General features: G+C 39.1%; 1 long non-coding RNA gene across 1 annotated transcript in view; it reads left to right on the forward strand.

The window, feature by feature from the left end:
- The window catches only part of LOC125152369 (uncharacterized), a 49,227-nt gene that overhangs the window by 668 nt on the left and 27,142 nt on the right, over nt 1-21,417 (forward strand). The gene's annotated exons all lie outside the window — the stretch shown is intronic.

Genomic DNA, 21,417 nt, shown 5'->3' on the forward strand with positions numbered 1-21,417 from the left:
TTGGTAGAACTCTTAACTGTGCTTTAGATTTTCTTTTTCAGTTATAGTCTTCATTGTGCTATAACGCCTCTAGACCTTGAGGGCGGGGTATCATCTCAGTATCAACCTCTCTCCCTGGCACATTGATAGGTGGGCACTTAGTAGGTGCTTAGCAAATGTTTGTTGAGTGAAATAATGAACACATGAATGTGAAGAACAGCTGAACTGTGACTTGAAGGTAAAATGTATTCACAGTTCATATTTACTTGGGAAGGTGGGGGGAGAATAGGCAGATGTTATGGTTTGGGATATAAGCTAAAAAGCACTTCATGAGTGCTTACAGTGAAACCAGAATGGCTATCACTAGGCAAAAGGGTATTTCTCCTGTCCTGGGGCTAAATATCATCTTTGCAAGTTTGCATGATTTTTCCTAAACCTTTCCTGAAAACTCTGGTTGGCAGCGAGTCTAAGTTATTTTTCTCTTAGTTACTTTGGGAGGGGAATTCACATAGATTTGCCATGTAATTCATTTGGAAAAATCCATCATCTCTATCTGCAGCAGAGGGCAAAATTTTCCACCTACTTATCCAGAGCTGTGCCTGAAGATCTAAGTAGAAGCTTGAAGATTCCCACACAGTTGCTATAGACTACCTGTCTGTCTTTTAAGATAGTGATGTGACAGTTGAGGAGGCACTGCACAGTTCCTTAGCAATGTCACCTCCACTGTGACCTGCCAAAGTTATTTATATGTGAATGAGAACATAATTCAACATCAACAGTAGCTTCATTTTAGTTCTCCTGGAAGGAAAAGGTCCCTGCAAAACACCACTTCTGGCTACTTTGCCTGTAGATTTTGATTTTATTTAAGTGCATACCCATTGTTGACAGGCTATATTGATGAGCTCACATCTGCAATTTAAATCCACAGACATGAAATATCAGCAAACTATCATGAGGAAGGCCTTTGATTCTAGAAAATTGCCATATTCAGTAGCAAATGTGCATTCTTTTTCAGTTGCTGGAGATCTTCTATATTTTATCACAAGTGTTCTCAATTTACACAGGAAAGAATCATTTAAAGACTTCGTGTGTCAACAACAACTTTATGGGCATAGATGCAGTTTAAAGGAAAGCATACTTTGTGTACAATACCTGGGGTAATTCTGCACCTTGGTACAAAGCTTGAGTGTTTTAAAAAATCCAAATTAACTGATTGCAGGTGTTCTCTAAATATGAGTGAGTAACACAGACTGTCCTTGCCATTCAAAGTCATCAAATCTTGAAAAAATGAAACCCAAATGTTGACCATGGAATTGCTAATGGAGGCAGTATTATTTGGGATTTTGGTGTAAAATACTGGTCTTTTTATTTCTCATTTATATGTCCTTTCTTCCATCCTCCCATCCATCCACCCACTCTTTTGCTGACCCATCTAACCCATTCACCTACCCATCCACTCATCCACCCATATGTCCATCTGTCTATCCATATATATATATATATATATATCCATTCATCCATCCATCCAGGCAGCACTTGTTACATTGGAGATTCTTCTCATTTGGGCGCTGTTCCAGATGGTGGGATAATGAAGACAAACAAAATCTTATTCTCATGAAATTTCATTCTGGGGTATGAAGGTGTGGGAAAGTGTGGGGTATGAAAGTGTACATAAAAGAAGTAAGTAAATAAATAAGTAAGTAAATAAATAAAGTAATTCCAGAGTGTGAGAAAGGCTGTGAATAAGAATTAAACTTGTGTCTTATGAGAAAGTGACTTGTGGGTGGGGTGGCTACTTTAAATGGAATGAATAGAGGAGAATTTTTGGAGAAGGTGGACTTTCAGACAATATCTGAATGGCAAAAGTGATGCATTATTAAAGTTCTGTGGAGGGGCACCTGGGTGGCTCTGTCAGTTGAGTGTAGACTCTTGCTTTCAGCTCAGGTCATGATCCCAAGATGGTGGGATTGAGCCCTGCGGTGGGCTCCAGGCTGAGCATGGAGCCTGCTTGAGATTCTGTCTGTCTGTCTGTCTCTCTCTCCCTCTCTCTCCCTCCCTCTCTCCCTCTACCTACATGCACGCTCTCCCTCTTTAAAATAATAATAATAATAAAGTTCTGAGGAAAGTTCCTTCCAAGTAGAAGTCAGGCAACTGCAAAGGCCCAGAGAGGAAATTATGTGTAGCTTCTTGAAAGAAACTGAGAGTGATCTGAGAAGAGCTAAAAATGTGGAGTTTAGATATGTCTACCTGGACAAAGAGGAGAATCGGGGTGATAGGAATGATTTTCATCTAAGCACTTTTGCCCAGAATTTCACTCTTGGAAACAGTTTCAGGCTTTGGGTATTTCCCTCATTTGGCCACTTGATGGCAGTGATGCACCATGTAATTACGTTTCCGTTCAAATTTCTGTTGGGAGAGTAGGAATAAAATTTTGTCTTTCTGAGACTGAGACTACCATTTCTTGACATATTTAGCAGTGTTTTGCTACTGTGGAAATTCTTCTCCAATTATTTTTCAATAGGAAGGATTACTTTCATTCCAAACCTAGAAGACCATTGCCATGGCAGGGACCCCAGATTCTTGGTGATTCTGAAATTCCCAAAGCTCCCAAATTGTCTCAGTGAAGTTGCCTCACCCCTGAGGCAGAGTAGGGCGCTCACACTGGTATCTGGGGAGTGGGAAAGGCTGGAAAGTTCTTTTCTGGAAAAGCAGCTATGATAGCCATGCAATTAATAAGACCTTTTCCTCAATAAACCCTGTGCTATGGTACTCTGGGAAGATTCCTTCCACTCCCTGGGTTAGATAATTACCATCATCTTAATATCCTACTTAACATTATGCCACTATTGCCATGGAAGTACTGGAATTCTGCAGAGGCCACTGGTGATTGAGGGGGATGCATATGACTGCTAGTACAAACCTGTAAGCCAAGGTGACTCCCATTTTCAAATTTGGCTCAGCTTCTTATGGAAAGCATTCTCTGTCCTGGTATAGACTGCACACCACAGGTATCATCAACCTTCCCTCCAGTTTGGGCATGGCTCTTATGTCCTCACGATCTAGAACCATCATTCCTGGCACAATTTGTTGTGCTTTGAAATGTAACTTACTCTCTACTCTGCCTTATCAAAATGAGGTGTTATACCCCAATTAGGCTGTGAAGTCAATGAGCTGGGATCAAGTCCCTGCTAAGCCATTTACCAGTTGTGTGATCTCAGGCCTGTTAATCAACTCTCTGAGCTTTTGCTTCTTGCCTTTGAACAAAGGCAAATCCATCTTTTTCACAGGGAGGATTATAAATAAAGGTGAAGATGCTATATAATTGTCAATACTATGTTAATAAAAATATAATTGTCATTATTCTGGATACATATTCTTTTGTATTTTATCATCTAATTCTTTTAATTTTATTTTTTTATTTTAAAAAATTTACATCCAAATTAATTAGCATATAGTGAAACAATGATTTCAGGAGTAGATTCCTTAATGCCCCTTACCAATGTAGCCCATCCCCCTCCCACAACCCCTCCTGTAACCCTCAGTTTGTTCTCCATATTTATGAGTCTCTTCTGTTTTGTCCCCTCCCTGTTTTTATATTATTTTTGTTTCCCTTCCCTTATGTTCATCTGTTTTGTCTCTTAAAGTCTTCATATGAGTGAAGTCATATGATTTTTGTCTTTCTCTGAATGACTAATTTCACTTGGCATAATACCCTCCAGTTCCGTCCACGTAGTTACAAATGTCAAGATTTCATTCTTTTTGATTGCTGAGTAATACTCCATTGTGTGTGTGTGTGTGTGTGTGTGTATCACATCTTCTTTATCCATTCATCCATCGATGGACATCTGGGCTCTTTCTATACTTTGGCTATTGTTGATAGTGCGTCTATTAACATGGGAGTGCATGTGTCCCTTCGAAACAGCACACCTCTATCCCATGGATAAATGCCTAGTAGTGCAATTGCTGGGCCATAGGGTAGTTCTATTTTTAGTTTTTTGAGGAACCTCCATACTGTTTTCCAGAGTGGCTGCACCAGCTTGCATTGCCACCAACAGTGCAAAAGAGATCCTCTTTCTCTGCATCCTCGCCAACATCTGTTGTTGCCTGAGTTGTTAATGTTAGCCATTCTGACAGGTGTAAGGTAGTATCTCATTGTGGTTTTGATTTGTATTTCCCTGATGGTGAGTGATGTTGAGCATTTTTTCATGTGTCAGTTGGTATTATCTAATTCTTTAAAAAATTTTTTTTAACGTTTATTTATTTTTGAGACAGAGAGAGACAGAGCATGAACAGGGGAGGGGCAGGGAGAGAGGGAGACACAGAATCCGAAACAGGCTCCAGGCTCCAAGCTGTCAGCACACAGAGCCTGACGCGGGGCTCGAACTCACGGACCGCGAGATCGTGACCAGAGCCGAAGTTGGCCGCTTAACCGACTGAGCCACCCAGGCGCCCCTGGTATTATTTAATTCTTAAAAATGAAGACTAGGAAAGAAAAACACAACCAGTAACAATAAACTAGGAATTCATTGTATAATTTTATAAGCCAGAAAACCTGCAGGGCAGGGGAAGAAAGGACACATCTTCCATGATGTGTTTTGGCATTTGCAGGTATTGTAAAACCAAACTACTTGCTACTTTGTTTAAAAAATTATTTTATATTGTGATATAATTCATCTGTCACAAAATTTATCATTTTAAAGTATATGATTCAGTATTTTCATAGAGGTGTGCAACCATCACCATTATCTAATTCTAGAACAATTTCATCATTCCAAAACAAAACCCCATACACTTGATGGTGCCCTGCATGTCTCTAAAGTTCTGTTTATCTTTCTTTATTCTTTTTCCTTCTGTTTCTCAAACTGGATGATTTCAATTGATCCATCTTCAAGCTTGCTGATTTTTCCTTCTGCCTCCTCAAATCTGCTATGGAACCCCTCTAGTGGATTTTCCCACTGAGTTATTGTTCTTTTCAACTCTATAATTTCTTCTTGGCTCCTTTTCATAATTTGCCTTTATTTATATTCTCTGTTCTCTATTTGATATCATTCTTACATATATTTTAATTCTTTGACATTATTTTCTTAAGTTTTTTGAACATATTTAAAATCTTTGTCTAGTGAGTCCAAGGTCTGAGTTTCCTTGGAAACATTTTCTATTGATGAAGTTTTTTTCTTATTCATGGGTACACTTTCTCATTTCTTTGCATATCAAATATTTGGTTGTTGTTGAAAACTAGATATTTTATTTTATTTTTAATTTTTTAAACGTTTATTTATTTTTGAGAGACAGAGACAGAGCATGAGCACAGGAGGGGCAGAGAGAAAGGGAGACAAAGAATCCAAAGCAGGCTCCAGACTCTGAGCTGTCAGCACAGAGACTCATGCAGGGTTCAAACCCACAAATCGTGAGATCATGACATGAGCCGAAGTCAGCCACTTAGCTGACTGAGCCACCCAGATGCACTGAAAACTAGATATTTAAAATAATACAATGTGGCAACTCTGGAAATAAGATTATTCCCTCACTTTAGGACTGTTGTCACTGTGGCTTGTAGTTGTTTTTTATCTAGTGACTTTTCTGAATTAATTCTGTATAGTATGTATTTTTTGTGTGTTGCCACATAACAAAGTCTCTACTCAGTTTATTGGTAGATAATGGTTGGACAGAGATTTCCTTAAATTTCTGGAACCAGAAAGTCTCCTAGACTTCACAGATGGTGATGTTAGGGAGCACCTTCAACACTCAGATAGGCAGCTTACAAGTCAGCCCCAGGCTTTACTTCCCATTTGTGAAGAGTTTCAAGGTCAGCCAGAGCTGAGAATGTAGGGATTTCCTGGGTAGGTACACAGCCCTATGTGGCAGATTCTCAGTTTTCTATATTCCCAGGAATATAGTGGATCAAAGTCCTCAACTTTTCCATTTAAGCCTTTTGATTAGTCTATTATTTGCCTTTTTTTTTATTTGCTTTGGCAGCTGTACATTTAAAACACTTGCCAGTAAATGTTTACACAAGTACTCTCCCCTCAAGCTTTTAACACTGGGCTACAGATAAAGACAAGCCTTTCTAATTGGATCATCCAGGGAATCACCAGACAGGTCAAATGATGACAATTCCTTGGGAATGAGATCTCTTCTGTTCCCTCCATTATAGGGAATGCAGACTGCTATTTTCAAGGCTACTACTGAGCTGGAAAGGGGGATGGGACTAAGGTAATTTAAAATGCTACAAAGCTTCCTATTCTTTTTTTAAGTGTTTATTTATTTATTTTGAGAGAGAGAGAGAGAGAGAGAGCGCGCGCACGAGAGAGTGAGCATGTGCAAGCAGGGGCTGGGCACAGAGAGAGGGAGAGAGAGAATCCCAAGCAAGTTCCATGCTCAGCACAGAGCCCAACACAGGGCTCAATCCCATGACCACAGGATCACCACCTGAGTTGAAATCAAGAGTTTAACACTCAACCGAGCCACTGAGGCACCCCAAAGCTCACTGTTCTTACTGAGATTCAGTTGTTTTTCTTTTATAAAAACCCTTGGTTGCTACAAGCTTTGGGCTAATTTTAGAATTCTGAAAGAAATGATTCTGACAATATTTGTCAGTTTTTCATTGTCTTTCTGGTGGAGTGAGGTCTATACCTGTCAGAAGTCTATACTCTGTCATTTTCATTGATGTTCATCTACTCTTTTCTTTTTAAAGTTACTATGAACCCTATCTGGCCATGTTGGGGCCAAGTATGCATAGCACCAGAGATCCTGTAAGTTTAGGCCAGTGAGAGTGATGGAACAATAATTTTGGCTACAAGATGCAACCATCCCTATCTTATTACCCCTTAAATGTGCAGAGAAATCTCCAAAATACAATTGACTTTTACCTTACAACCAATTTATAAGGGAGAAATATAACCCTAAACTAAGCCTCAAGTAGAGTGTGCTCCAAAGTTAGAATTGTCATAATTCCCAAGTAAAAGACAGACATGCCACTCCAGTCTTATATTGGCATTGGTTCATTTACTCAGATCTCTGTTGAACAGCTGGTATCAATTAAACTCCATGCTTGGTGATGTGGAAGAGACAGAGCTGAAAAAGATGTAGTCACTGCTGTAGTCTAGAGGGGTGAGAGTGGAAAGAGGGTGGGCTGGACTGCCAGAGGGGCCCAGTGCTTCACATGGCTCAGAGGAAGTGGCTTATGGTGTTCCTGAAGGGCACCCTGAACAAGGTGGCATTTGGGCGAATGGGTTTGGGCAAAAATATTTGGGAAGTATTATATTCCTGACCCAGGGCTTTCATCCTTGTTCATTCTTCCAAGAACATTCTCACTTCACACACCTGGGTAACTTCTCTTCATTCAGGTTCTCAATGCAGAGAGGCCTTCCTGATTACCCAATTGGAAATAGCCTCTCCTTCCCTATTATTTCCCCACACTGCCTTCTCATTATCTTCCTAGAACTTCCTAGAACTCTAGATGAGGTCATCTAAAAACGCTGTGTTCACTTGCTTATTAATTGTATTTCCCTTGTCCCTTGTCCCCACCTTGCCTGTCTTATTTATTCTTTTATCCCCAGGGGTCAGACCAGCCCTGCACATGGTTAATGTTCAATAAATATTTTTTGAGGGAACGAATAGACTGGAAAAAAAATGTTAGGGATTGATTTACCATTGCCTGTTTTTCTCTATCTCAATTGTACCCATTCCTCATTCCCACTGCTGACTCTGGGCCTGGCTTAGTTGGCTGAAGGAACAGGGCAATTTGTCAGTCTTGAGAGCAGCACTGCAGAACAAGCTACTTCCTCTAGATGAACTGAGAGAGTATAAAGCACATTCTCTTTTCTGTGACAGGAAGCAGACCTCAGAGGGCATTCCTTCTGTAGCCTAGGTGGTCATTGACATCAGTAAATGACATCATTTTATTTTATTTTTTTTTAATTTAAATTAACACAAAAATATAAGAACTGCCAGATTGAGAATGACTGGAAAACAGGTGACTCAGAAGACATGATTAAAGCCATACAAGTTGCATGGGGGAAACCATAATGTTTTCTTACCTAGGTGGCTAAAAACAAGTGCCAGAATAGACAAGTATATCTTGTTTGTTTCTGTGTTCTGCATTTGTTTCTCTCTCTCTCTCTCTCTCTCTCTGTAACTTTAGGTGGTTGTGTATGTTTTTGTGTATGTAATTGCCTGAGGTACTTCTCAGGCCTCATAAGCATGGCTCCACATACCTCCCCCATGGTTCACATGTCCTTTGTCATTACATGATACTTCTCTGCATGTTCTAGAATATGGGCCAAACCCATAGAGGTGTATGTGGTGAGATGACAGACACTATAGGTCTTGATGAGGTCAGAGTGTGTCAGGTGACCTGGGAGGTGACTCTAGGACTGGTGTGGGCTGCCATGCACTGCATTCAGAGATGAAACATACCTTGAGGAAGAGGGAAATGGCAGACTAAGATAGGTAGGTATTATCTGGGAAACGTCAGCTCTCAGGAGCTATCTCCCTAAGGTCTAGCAGATGGGAACAATACATGGAGGAGGATGGGGCCATTTTACAAAGACAAGATGTGGGATTTGGTTGTAAATAGAGTGGACCATGGCAGAGTTATGGGTGATGGATGCTGCAATGTAGCCTGTGCGATCAGGTGTGGGAAGCCCATTATTAAATGCGTAAACAAAAGTGAAACCATAGATGAAATTTATCTTGATTTCAGAAAAGCTGTCTCTCCTCTACTCACAGAATTCTGATTTACAGGCAGTCTTCAAAGCTAGGAAAGTACAAGCTATTGAAATGAATTCAAATTGTTTTATCCAGAGAGTGTGAAGAAAGAAATCATTTTAGTATAAAGCTCACCACAGAGGCACAGTCTGCCACCTCCACTTGACAGGGATGGATGGAGTCATGTTGGGCAAGACATCCCCAGGGTAGGAAGGGACCATTGCTGAGCTACACCACAGGGACAAAGAAGGACTGAAATCTATGAAAACATGAGCAAGAACTTAGCCTCTGGCTGCTGCAGCCAACAGCATCTAGTGACTTTGAATCAGCACTCTAAAATCCCCTAGGAGATCTATGTCCAAACACTGAAAGGTTAAGAAGGATAATATTGGCTACTCTGAGGTAATGGGAGTAATCAGAATGAGTGTTATGAATACACAGAGATAATGAGTTTTCCCAACATTCTTTACCATATTCAGTCTTTAAACTCCAAACTTCAAGTTTATATATATATATTTTTTCATTTTCCCCCTCTAAAAAGTGTTTTCTAGTGGGAAGTTTCAGAGATATGTGCCAAGAGTAAATCTTGTCTGCTTTGTCTCTCTGTTGCTTCCTGGAGCAGGCAAGATTTGGGGTGATTCCCAGAGCTCAGCCCCAAAGACTATGCACCCTGAGAGCATATCCGAGAAGGTCATGACCCCTTGCCCCCTGTCTCAGCTACTATATATTTGAGTGGAACAAATGGGCCAATGAGATGATGGTTTCTGTGATGTTATGAAATAGCAGTCACTGGAGATTTGGTGCCAAGAGGCCAGTGGGTTTAGGGTGAAGAAATGCTTAAGAATCTTTGCTTTGGGAAAGAGTCATATCTGAGGCATTAGGTGAGGGGTACAGGCAGCATAAGTAATCTTGTGCTGAGAAAGGCACTTGTAAATTACAATAAGGGCAATAAGGGTGTTGCTTCCTGTCTGGGAATAGCAGGGGGAAAATTCAGTGCCTTTTTGCTTTTGGGAATAATGAGTCTCAGTGTCTATATTTACCCCCTTTCTGTATTCAAATACATGATGTGGGGTTTTCTCTAACCAGGGGCAGTTTGTGGTCAATACAGCTCTTTCTACCAAGCTTGGAGACCAGCAAGCCCCTGACTGACCTTCTCTATTGAACTAGTCCTTCCCTATGTCATCAAGATGGGTCAAAGTGTCTTCTAGGCCTTTAAAACTATAGTCTTCAACTTGTGGGTCTTGTGAGGGCAAAGCAGTGGTCCAAGGGTCTGATGTCACTGCTTAAAACCAGAAGTGAAACTAGGTTAGGGCTAGGGGAGAACAAAAAGCAAAGGAACGACTCGTAAGACTCTGAGAGAAAAATAAATGGCTCACTTTGGTGTATTTGACAGCACCTATGCATTCTCAAATGCAGGCATCATTAAAGATGCGCCTGGCAGAAGCAACAGTAATTTTAACTAAGAGGGTCCACACTGTTATATGGAGATGGAAGTGGATATCTGTCTATATCCCTATAACTATATAGATATAGATATAGATATAGATATAGATATCTATAGATATCTATAAATATCTCTCTATATATAGATATATCTATATATATCTATATATATAGATATCTATATATAAATATATATAGATATATATCTAGATATCTAGATCTATAAATATCTATAGATATATATAGATATAGATATCTAGATATATATCTATATATTTATAAATATGTATATAGATATATATCTAGATATATATAGATATCTATATAGATATCTATATCTATCTATCTATCTATATCTAGATATAGATAGATATCTATATCTATAAGATATATAGATATATCTATAGATAGATATAGATATAGATATAGATACCTATCTATATATAGATATAGATAGATAGATATAGATAGATATATATAGATATATATATAGATATATATAGATATAGATAGATATATATAGATAGATATATATAGATATATAGATATATACATATATATATAGATATACAGATAGATATATAGATAGATATAGATAGATATAGATAGATATAGATAGATATAGATAGATATATAGATATATCTCTATATATTTATATAGATATAAATTTATATAAATAAATATATAATAAATAAATAAATATATATAAATAAATATATAAAGATATATATAAATATATATCTTTATATATATAGATATATAAATATAGGTATATGCACATACAGACATAAATAAATGCCTATAGGTATGCTTTCTTTCCTTTCCTCTCTCCATAGTCATCGCAGCAATTGAAAAGTAAAAACTCATTTTAAGTTATTTAACTTCATGTACTCCAAGTATTTATAGTCAGAGTACTTTTTCAATGTCTGAATTTACTGAGCCAAAAAGAAAAGAACCTACTTCTTTTTCTTGTTACTCTTTTCTTTACTCCTTAATGTCCTGAAAATTCAGGAAACTTCATAGGTCATACTGAAAATGACTCTGCCCCTGGCCTTGGTCTATAACTGAAATTTCTGTATCCTTCTCAAGGCCAGGGTCTTCCACTTGCACATATTTGTAGATGCTCATTGTGTTCTGAGGTTCTGGAGGATCAATCAGGATCCACCAGTTTATCTCGTAAAGTTCGGTATAAAATATTTGACCTTCTGAAACCTCTTTTGTGATCTCACTCACAGAGAGACAAAAGGTTAATAGATATGGGTATACATGTCATTCACTATCTGTGTTTGGCACCCCAGAGAATAACAAATCTTCTAAGTCCAACAGCTGAGCCCAGGCAGGGCTTGAACGACAGCAATGATGCTGTGGGATCTGTAGTTACTTCTGCATTGAAGACCTTTGCTTTCGGTGATGCCACCTCATTTGCAATTGTAATTATTTCCTTGAAAACCATGGACCTAGGCTTTTATCTTATGAAATAATAAAACTAATTAGCCACAAAAAATACTGTGTATGTTTAGTTTGCTCAGGACTACATACTGTATATCAGTTTGCCTCTTGGTAGGAGCCTCTTGTCTATGGCATGACATTGCTGCAATCCTCAGGGCCCCAGTGAAAGGGATTCTGCACTCAAGGTAAAAGCCTGCTTCAAGCCACTGAGTGATCACAAACAGAGCTGTGACCTGGTATAAAGGCTTGTTAAGTTTGCACCTTGAAGGCAATAACAGAATCCTAGGTCCTTCATTTGAGAATGAAGAAGGGTGCTTGATGCATAAGACACCATGGTACAAAGGTCTAGAGAAAAAAAATCAAGGCCATGCTTAAATCCAAGAAACAAAGAGAATGTGTCTACCAGCTAGGAAGACTTGCCATGGAACTCATCTTCTTTGACCAGGCTTGTATTTGGGCTTCATGTGAAGGCATTGGGAAGAAATCACCCCACACAGGTATAAATGCACTACTGCTTTTGCCTAGGGTGGTTCTTGGGGGTAAGAAGAGTGCAACAAGAATTAAGGTGACTAATAAAATGGAATCTGCCATGTAAATTAAAAGCAGAAAGTATACTTTAATTAAATGTGGCTACTGCTTTCACTCTATTTCCAAATATTAAAATTTTCTTTCATTTCTTGCATGAGTAATTTTGGTCCTGATTAATTGGAAACACTAGGTCCTTGATATTCCCACGTTATCCCTGGAGGGGACTATGCTTCAGTGACAAATGTTAACAGAATGTGCTGCATTATCTTTCTTTGGCATAGCAAATAAAGAGGGGAAATCATTTATTCCTGGCCTTGGCAAGCAGCCTTAGGGAATCACTGTTGTCCAGCTCTGACTCAAACTGAATGATGGTGGCAGTGTTGTTTTACTTTACCAGCAGAAAGAACTGCTGCCCTTTTATGCCATTACCCAACTCAGAAACATCAAACTTATATGGAGTCTATTCCAGCTGAAACAACAGACCCCTTTATCATTGCAGTAAGAGGGTTGGGAATTATTTTTACTCTGGAAAATTAATATCCTGAATGTGCCAAGTGGATAATTCAGGATGTTCTTTTTTGATGCTGAAATGATTGAATTTTTATCCTGAGGAGAGGGAGCATGGAATTAGAGAACTTTATTGGTTTCTTGGGATGTTTAACAAATAAGTCTCTCTCAGCATGTACTAAATGCTTTGCACTTGTGCGATGCTATGGGTCAGGTAATGCCATCGTCCTACTTTTACTTCCAAAAAAATGCCTTCCTTGGAAATTAGTCTCATAAAAACCAGTTTCATGTCTCCCTTCTTAAGCTTTTAAGAGTCTATTTTCAAAGTTAAGATGGTTCTGTTTGTGTCTTGATATTAAAGTGAATCCCATAATTATATTTATCTTATTTAAATAACTATTTAGTCAAAGTCGGGGTGAGATGTATACAGGTTGCTGTGGTTACCAGATTAGTTATGTGTGATGGCCTTCTGGGTTGCATCTCAAAGTGACAGTTACTTGATTACTCCATTCAGTGCTGGGCAAATGGGTCCAAATGTTAGCTTTTAGCCTCTCTCATGTTATTTGGAATGTGGAAGCATCTCTACAGCATTGTAAATATTTTATTTAACTCATTGATTCTTAAAAAAAAACTATGGATTTATTTTTCTCCTTATTGGTAGCAAATGTTTAAAAGGTCTTTTCACTTCTGACTTTCTACAGAATGTAGATTAATACACACAGGGACAGGGTATAACTGTTCTGGCATTTCCAGGTGAGGTGAATCCCATTGGACAGGAACAGCTGGAAGCAGTTGTGTAGTTGTCCTGACCTGATAAGAAAGTGGCCCTGGAGTAAACAGCATCTACTAAGCAGGATTTCTGGAAAATTGATGGTCAGTCTCTGGGGCTTAAAAATAGGCTTGGTTAATCCTGACACCCTCATCTTCTCATGTCCCAAGATTAGATCTGTTGTCAGTGTGTGCAATATCTGCCCTCCCAGACAAGGCTCTTTGGTGTTTGTATTGAATATTTGTTATGTGGGGCCTCTTGGCCTTGAAGTTCCCTTCTTTTGCAGCTGTGTCCTGCTTTCTTATTGAAGGATCACTTCTCAGTCCTTCAGGGCAGTCTTGATGGGGCTATCAGTCAAGGGGCCTGCCTTGCCCTGATGGACCAGTGGGCACTGAGTATTATAAGCTCAATCAGATTATCTCTGCAGAGCCTGTAGACTGTCTTAGTGCTTGTTCTTTTCTGATCATGGATTTTCAGCTTTCAGTATTGTGAGCTCCATCATGTCTTTCCAATATATCTTTTTATTCTTTTTAAATTGGCCACAGTCAATTTCTACTCTTTACAACCTTGTAATCCTGACTGAATCACTTCTTTCATTCTGATTATTATTGGGATTTTTCTGTGCTGTAAACATAAGGTAATTTGGCTGATTTTAAAACAAACTCCCTAGAACTTAAACATCAAAGGATGTCTTCTTTAAAGGTTTATAACTTATGGAACATTGTATAATCTCTAATTGGCTCTTATAGCAGACACTATAGGTGGTCTATAAATACCTTATAACCTCATCTTCATTTGAAGTTTTGTATCGGTCTTTATATTCTCACATAGTAATTGCATTCAGGAAGAACACTTTTCTCAATCCCATGGGATGAACTTCACTAGTCTAAGGCAATCATGCTGATTCCATTCTCTTTGCTAGTATCAAGCTTAAGAAGGGAATGGGATATAAATATGGACAGTGAGGCATGAGGACTTATGGTGGCTTACAGATATCTAGAAAAGATTTCTTGACTCTTAAAAAGAAACATATGGTAGAAATAGGTCTTTTTCAGATTCTGTGCATTGGATTGTGACAATGTGATGCCTGAAGCAGAGACTTGGGACCATGAAGGGAACAAGCTGAAGTCAAAGTCAGTAAGATGATAATAACAGAATATTAAGGTGGAAAGAACCTGAATTTTGATAGTGCTGTTGTGCATCTGAATTACCCAATTTAGGAACTTCTCTACATCATTCTGTTTGCTACATAAGATAGTATGAGATTGTTTAAGCCATTTTGGGTTTTCTGTTATTTGTAGTCCAAAGCATTCTAACTAGCATACAACTTTTGTTCAAAATAGACTTTGCATCAAACTTATGAAGTACATCATTGCCTATTGGCCATTTTGGAGGCTTTTATCAATGAAGATAAATATGCATCTTCTGAGAGGATTTAATATTAGGTGATAGTCAAAATGTTCTCAAATCTGTTCAAACTGCATAATACTGTGCTTTATTTAACATAATTAACTATGGAATAACATATTGGTTTTTATGAGGCTGAAAAACTGGTCTGGAAGCTATGTTAAAAGAAGAGGTCCCAAAATGTCATGTACAAAGGCCACACCACCAGAACATGTACACAGGTCAATGTGCATCTTTGAAATACATTGTTGAAAAACAAAGTTTATTGGCTATTTTACATATTTGCTAAAAACTAAACACATTAATGGACTTTGTATACACACTATTATATGTATATCTATTATACACACTTTCCTATTCCTTAAATTCTGTCAAAATTAGGGCCACCTGGGTGGTTCATTTGGTTGAGCATCCGACTTCAGTTCAGGTCATGATCTCACAGTTCATGGGTTGAGCCTGCATCCGGTTCTGTGCTGAAAATTTGCTCAGAGCTGGAGCTTGCTTTGGATTCTGTGTCTCCTCTCTCTGCCCCTCCCCCACTCCTGGTCTGTCTCTCTCTGTCTCTCAAAAATAAATAAATGTAAAGAAATAAATTTAAAATTCTGTCAAAACTGACCTATGCCTTGGTCTTTGGGACAATAACTTACATTTAGGTCAACTGCCTATATTCAAGTTATTTGAGGAAGTCATATGGCACAGATATGTGGCATGGCCAGAAATGTTGGGTTTTCATACACTAGCTTTAACACCTGGTGTCATACTAATTGAGATCATTAGGTTTTGGGATTGAACAGTAGGTAATACAGTAGGAACTAAAACTATCAGTTTAGGTGACTTTGATCAACCCAAAAGCCTCATTTCTGTCATCGAGAGAGAGGAGAAATGAGAGAGGGGAGAGGAGAGGAGAGGAGATGAGAGGAGAGGAGAGAGAGTTGTTGTTAGACACGCCTGAGTGGCTCAGTCAGTTAAGCATCCGAATTCAGCTCAGGTAATGATCTCGTGGTTTGTGAGTTCAAGCCCTGCGTTGGGCTCTGTGCTAACAGCTCAGAGCCTGGAGCCTGCTGTGGATTCTGTGGGTCCCTCTCTCTCTGCCCCTCCCCCGCTCACACTCTGTTTCTCTCTCCTTCAAAAATAAATAGGGGCGCCTGGGTGGCGCAGTCGGTTGAGCGTCCGACTTCAGCCAGGTCACGATCTCGTGGTCCGTGAGTTCGAGCCCCGCGTCGGGCTCTGGGCTGATGGCTCAGAGCCTGGAGCCTGTTTCCGATTCTGTGCCTCCCTCTCTCTCTGCCCCTCCCCCGTTCACGCTCTGTCTCTCTCTGTCTCAAAAATAAATAAACGTTAAAAAAAATTAAAAAATAAATAAATAAACATTATTTTTTTAAATAATAGTTGTTGGAAAAAATCAATGGGAAATTCATAAAAGCATTTAGAAAGGTGGCTTTCCTGTGGAAGCACTCAGAAAGCATCAGTTATTATTGTAGTTAACCCAATGCCCTACAACGTAGGGCTGTCTGGGAAATATTTGTGCTTATAGAGAGAGCAAAGTGAACAGTTGTTAGTTTCACTTACTCTCATTGCCTTAACTTCCATGACCATTTGTACTTCTTTTAAGGAGGCCAAAGTCCATTGAGTACTTCAACAATGGCTACTTCTTATAGTTTCAGAGAATTTAAATGCAGATTGCTATAATGTTCTCTTTGAGGAAATGGATACCTCAGAATCTGAGAACTACTGTATCAGGATCCCCTTTGAATTCCTGTTCCCCACTACTCCCTGAAACCTACTGAACCATAATTTCAGGGAGTGGGACTCAGGAATACACATATATCAAACTTCCCTGGTTATTATTATGTTTGGTAAAGTACATGGACCACCAGATTTAGAATCTTTATATTTAGAAGATGCAGGCAAGCAACAATAGTTAACATTAATTGCACATTTACTAAATTCCAGGCCTTACCTTAAGGCACTTTACCTGTATTACCTTGAAGAAATCCCATAACCACTTCTGTGATATACTACAGTCATCCACATAAGATTTGTATAATTAACCGTACAAACTAGGATACAGAGACTAAGAAACACCCATGAGAAAGAAACATGCCTCCAAACTAGGCAGTCCTACATTGGTCTCTGTGCTAATTAGACCCCTTAGTGTTTCCCTGAACATTAAAATGTCCCAGACCAACAGGACTTTTGGAGGTGAGAGGGGAATAGGATAGACAGGTAATTTATGGGTCTGAGGTCCTGTACCAGGAAGTGTTTGCCCTTTATTTATGTGGGTAGAGTCATGTGAAGTTAACAATACAGAATGACTGGATTCAAATCCAGGGTCTGCCACTTACTAGCTGGATGGCCATGAGTGGATGACTTAACATATTTCATCCTAATTTCTCCGTACGTAAAATGATAGCAATAATACCTACTTCATAAGGTTGTTATGAGAATTAAATGAGTTAATACTTATAAAATGTTAAGAACAGTGTTTGGTATACAGTATGGAAGTATATCAAGTGAATAAAATAAGTTCCACAAACTTTAAGCCTCAATAACTCCAGCTATGGTTGGAGAATAAGATTTAACAACATGGCGGGATTTTGAGACGTCAAGTGGAGACAATCCTGCCTTGGTCAGTGAAATGTTAGTTGGACCTCCAAGGCATGTCTTCTACTACAGAGGACTAGAACCCCCATCCCTATGTTACAGGCAGACATGAACACATAGAAATAAGGTCAGGAGTACAAGTACACTTTCTTTTTTTTAAAATTTAATTTTATAATTTGAATATAGTTGACACACAATGTTATATAGTTTCAGGTATAAAACATAGCGATTCAACAAGCTTATATGTTATGCTATGCTATGCTATGCTCACAAAAAGTACAGCTACTGTCAGTGTGCTTTCTTGGTGGAGCTGGCCATAATCCACATCTTTATAAGATATATAAGAGGAGGGACAGTGACATATGAGGCTGGTAGCCAAATAACCTCAAAACCGAGGGGAAGGCTTAGAAAAGTGAATGTAGATATCTTATCAAAGCTGTAAAAAACTGCTTCAAGTTCTCTGCATTCCTGACTTTGTAGCATTTGATAAGCTCCTTATGCAGTATGGAGGGTAAATATCAGTTGCTCACAGATGGTGTATTGGGCCCTGCAGGGAGGGGTGAAATGAGGACTTTTTTCTTATGCTTAAAAATCACTGGAATCCTCCACAGGGCAAAGAAATTCAATGTATATGCTCAAATATACACCTTTGGTGTTAAACGGGAATGGGCTCAGGTGAGAACTCCTGTCAGGCTTCCTGTAGGAGGCATAGTGCTATTTATATGTGCATTCTCTAATTCTGTTTTGGATGAGCCAGAGGGGAGAGAGCTTGGCCTTTGTTGGATTTTGTCTTGGGATTGCTTTGTTAACTGTTTCAAAGTGACTAAGACCTTTCAGTTGTGTCTTACATTTCCTTTCTGATTACTTAAAGTTCAAATATTCATTGAGACTCAAAGCTTATTTTCAGTTATAAAAATATTTTTTAATTATTTTTTGCTTTCTATTTATAAATTCACTAGGGATTAAGGCTTTAAATTTGTTCATGTATTCACACATTCACACATGTATTAATTTTTTCATTCAGATAGACACACATTTAACCCATTATTATTTGTTCTTTCAATGCAAAATATTACCCAGTCCTCGTCTTGTCCTGGGTGCTTATGGAGAGACAGTGTGGAAAAGATCCTTGCCCTCAAGGGGATAGGATAATGAGAGAACCAACATGTGTGACTAATGAACATACAGAATTGGACATGATGAATGCTATTAGAGGGAAGATAATGGCCTATATAGCTGGCTCCTTATCCTTCAGATCTCACTTCTAAAGTTGCTTCTTCCAGAGAGAGCTTTCCTGGGCAGCCAATCTAAATTCACCACCCCCTTCCCAATCCTATTTCCCTAGCCAATTATCATCATCTTGTTTCAGGCTTCAGAGCTCTTGTTGCTAAGTAAAGTGTTTTTTTTTGTTGTTGTTTATTTGTTTATTGCCCATCTTCCCCAGTTAGCATTTAAACTCCATGAGGGCAGGATCTCTATCCATGAATCCGAAACTTCATGGCCCATATAACAATGTTTGACAGAGTTCAATAAATATTGACTGTATGAATGAAAATAGGCTCATGTTTCCTTTATGAGATTTCCAAAAGCAAAAGTAACAATGCCAGCCACTGGTCCAAAAGGAGAAACATTACTTCTAAGGAAAAAGCTCATGTAACTACTGATCTATTATACAGGTCATCAAAGAGGGTCCTACACTGTGGTAGCAGCCACAAACGATGCACATTTTATGTTAAGCTGCGTTTTCTCACAATTGCTGCACAGTCCTCCTTGGTCCCATGTGCAGCTCCAAATGCAGCTATGTCAGTGGAAGCACACCACATTGACGTCTAGTCTCTAATCTGAAGACTCTTTCAATTTATTTTGGCATAGTTTTTAGTTTCTGTGGAACTGGCGATCTGTCATTCAAGAGTTTCTGGTCACATATTGGTCAGTATAAACATTGGACAATTATAATGCCTGCAGATGCTAACAGGTAGGGAAAGTCAGCTATTGGGTGGAAGTTTAGCAGCAGGGAGACCTGAGCTTGGCTGTATTCATTGCCACATTGTTGGTAGGAGCAGGCATGTGAGGTAGATACCAAAGAACAGAGGGATATTAGGGCAAAAAAACTTTCCTTTAACTGTTAGTGAAATATTGTTTGTCTCTTTTTTACCTTCAGAGCCAGGTCTATGACCTTAATTATACATACAGGGTAAATATGACACCGTGAGCTTGTACTATGGCCAGGCCAAGTTTTTGGGTGAAGTATCTATGTAGATGCATGTGCTGAGAAATGGGGCTTCAGAAATGCTGGTGAGATGGCAAGCCTGAAGGAAAGAGGAAACAGCTGCAGATGATCCACCAAAGGGTATTTTCTAAAGTCGCAAAGGAAAGTTCTGTGCTGCTGTGTCTCCATTCCCAGGGGTTGGAGTTGGGTTACGTGTCCATGCAGTGTCCCAATAGCATGTTCCTGTCCAAGAAAGTCATTTATCACATGAACTCCGTCTACAGCCACCAGTCACTTCTTCTAAAGAATTCCTGCATTCACCCACTTCATGTGGTGGTGGTGAGGGGGTGTCTATGTAAGATTTCAATTTCATTTCATGTAAAATAATGGAAGCTACATCATCATATTATTGAGAAAATTAAATAACAAGGTATATGGAAAGTGCTTAGCACAAAGGCAGTAAGAGAAATAGTTCAACAAACATTTTCTGCTGTTAATAATACTTCATCTGAAAAAGAAAATCACTACAAGTGAAAAAGAGTTTAAAAACCAATGGATTAGGTAGTACTCCAGCTTTAAGATTTTATGGCTTTAAAGTACAAGGTATATTGGCAAAATAATTTGACAGATATTCATGTTTGAATCTTGGAATCAATTTGTAAAACAAGAAGTTTTACCTAGATGGCACCTCAGATGTGTTACTACTTCTATACTGTGCCAACCTAGCACTCCACCTGTGTTTCAATGCAGGATAGCCACATTGTCCTGAATCTAAAGGTCCCTCCAGTGATGAATTCTGAAATTAGAATTCTATTGCATGTAGTTTATTTTGGAGGTAATCCCAGAAAGCACAATTGAAGAAGGAAAAGATGGAAGGGAAAAAACAATACAGTGTATGTTTAAGAGGAGATTACTATTGTGGGAAGCTGGGGCTCAAGGCTGATGAGGGCTTTGGAAAATAGCATAGAATGCATGGCTCAGAGTGATACTTCCTGAGGGGTAATGGAGTATTTATTTTATTTCTCTCTGAGGAATCGGGGGTGTTTATCTTTCAGTTGTATCATTGGCTGATAGTTGTGCTAGGGGCACCAGCTCCTCAACATTGCCTGGCTGCCCTATGTAGGGGACCACAAATGACTTAGTAAGCTCTCAGGTGTACAGTCTCAGGTGCTTACAGTAGGAAGCCAGCAGCATGCACTGGGTCACTGAGGTGACACCAAGAAAATCTGTAGAGAACTCCACGTTTCTGTGGTTTATTGTTGTAGACTCTGGGTATGAAGTTCCCTCTTGTCCAGCAAGAGAATGGATGCAGGATTAAAATGTGAGACAGGCTAATGTCCAGGAGGAGACAAGAGCCTGAGTAGGGGTTCTCGCTCCATTTTTATTAGGATCAGAAGGCTTACAAGCATGATGGACATGCACAAAGAGGCAATGAATCCATGAACATTAACTCATGGGTGTGAGGGAAAGGGTGTTTTGAAGATATGTGGTGTTAGGGGTTTGGGTCAATACAAAACAAAATCCTTGTGCTGGGAGCAAGGTTGTTTACAGCAGGCATGAGGCGCCACCTCTGTTTACCTAAACTGGCCTAGGGGACAAGAAAGAGCATGCTACCTCAGGTCATGATCTCGCAGTTCATGAGCTCAAGCCCCATGTTAGGCTCTGTGCTGACAACTTAGAGTCTGGAGCCTGCTTCAGATTCTGAGACTCCCTCTCTCTCTCTGTTCCTCCCCCACTCATACTCTGTCTCTCAAAAAATAAATAGACATTTAAAAAAAGAAGAGAGATGGAGGGATTGAATTTCCCTTAGTC

This window comes from Prionailurus viverrinus, chromosome E2, assembly GCF_022837055.1.
Source record: "Prionailurus viverrinus isolate Anna chromosome E2, UM_Priviv_1.0, whole genome shotgun sequence".
In the NCBI taxonomy this organism is placed as follows: Eukaryota; Metazoa; Chordata; class Mammalia; order Carnivora; family Felidae; genus Prionailurus; species Prionailurus viverrinus.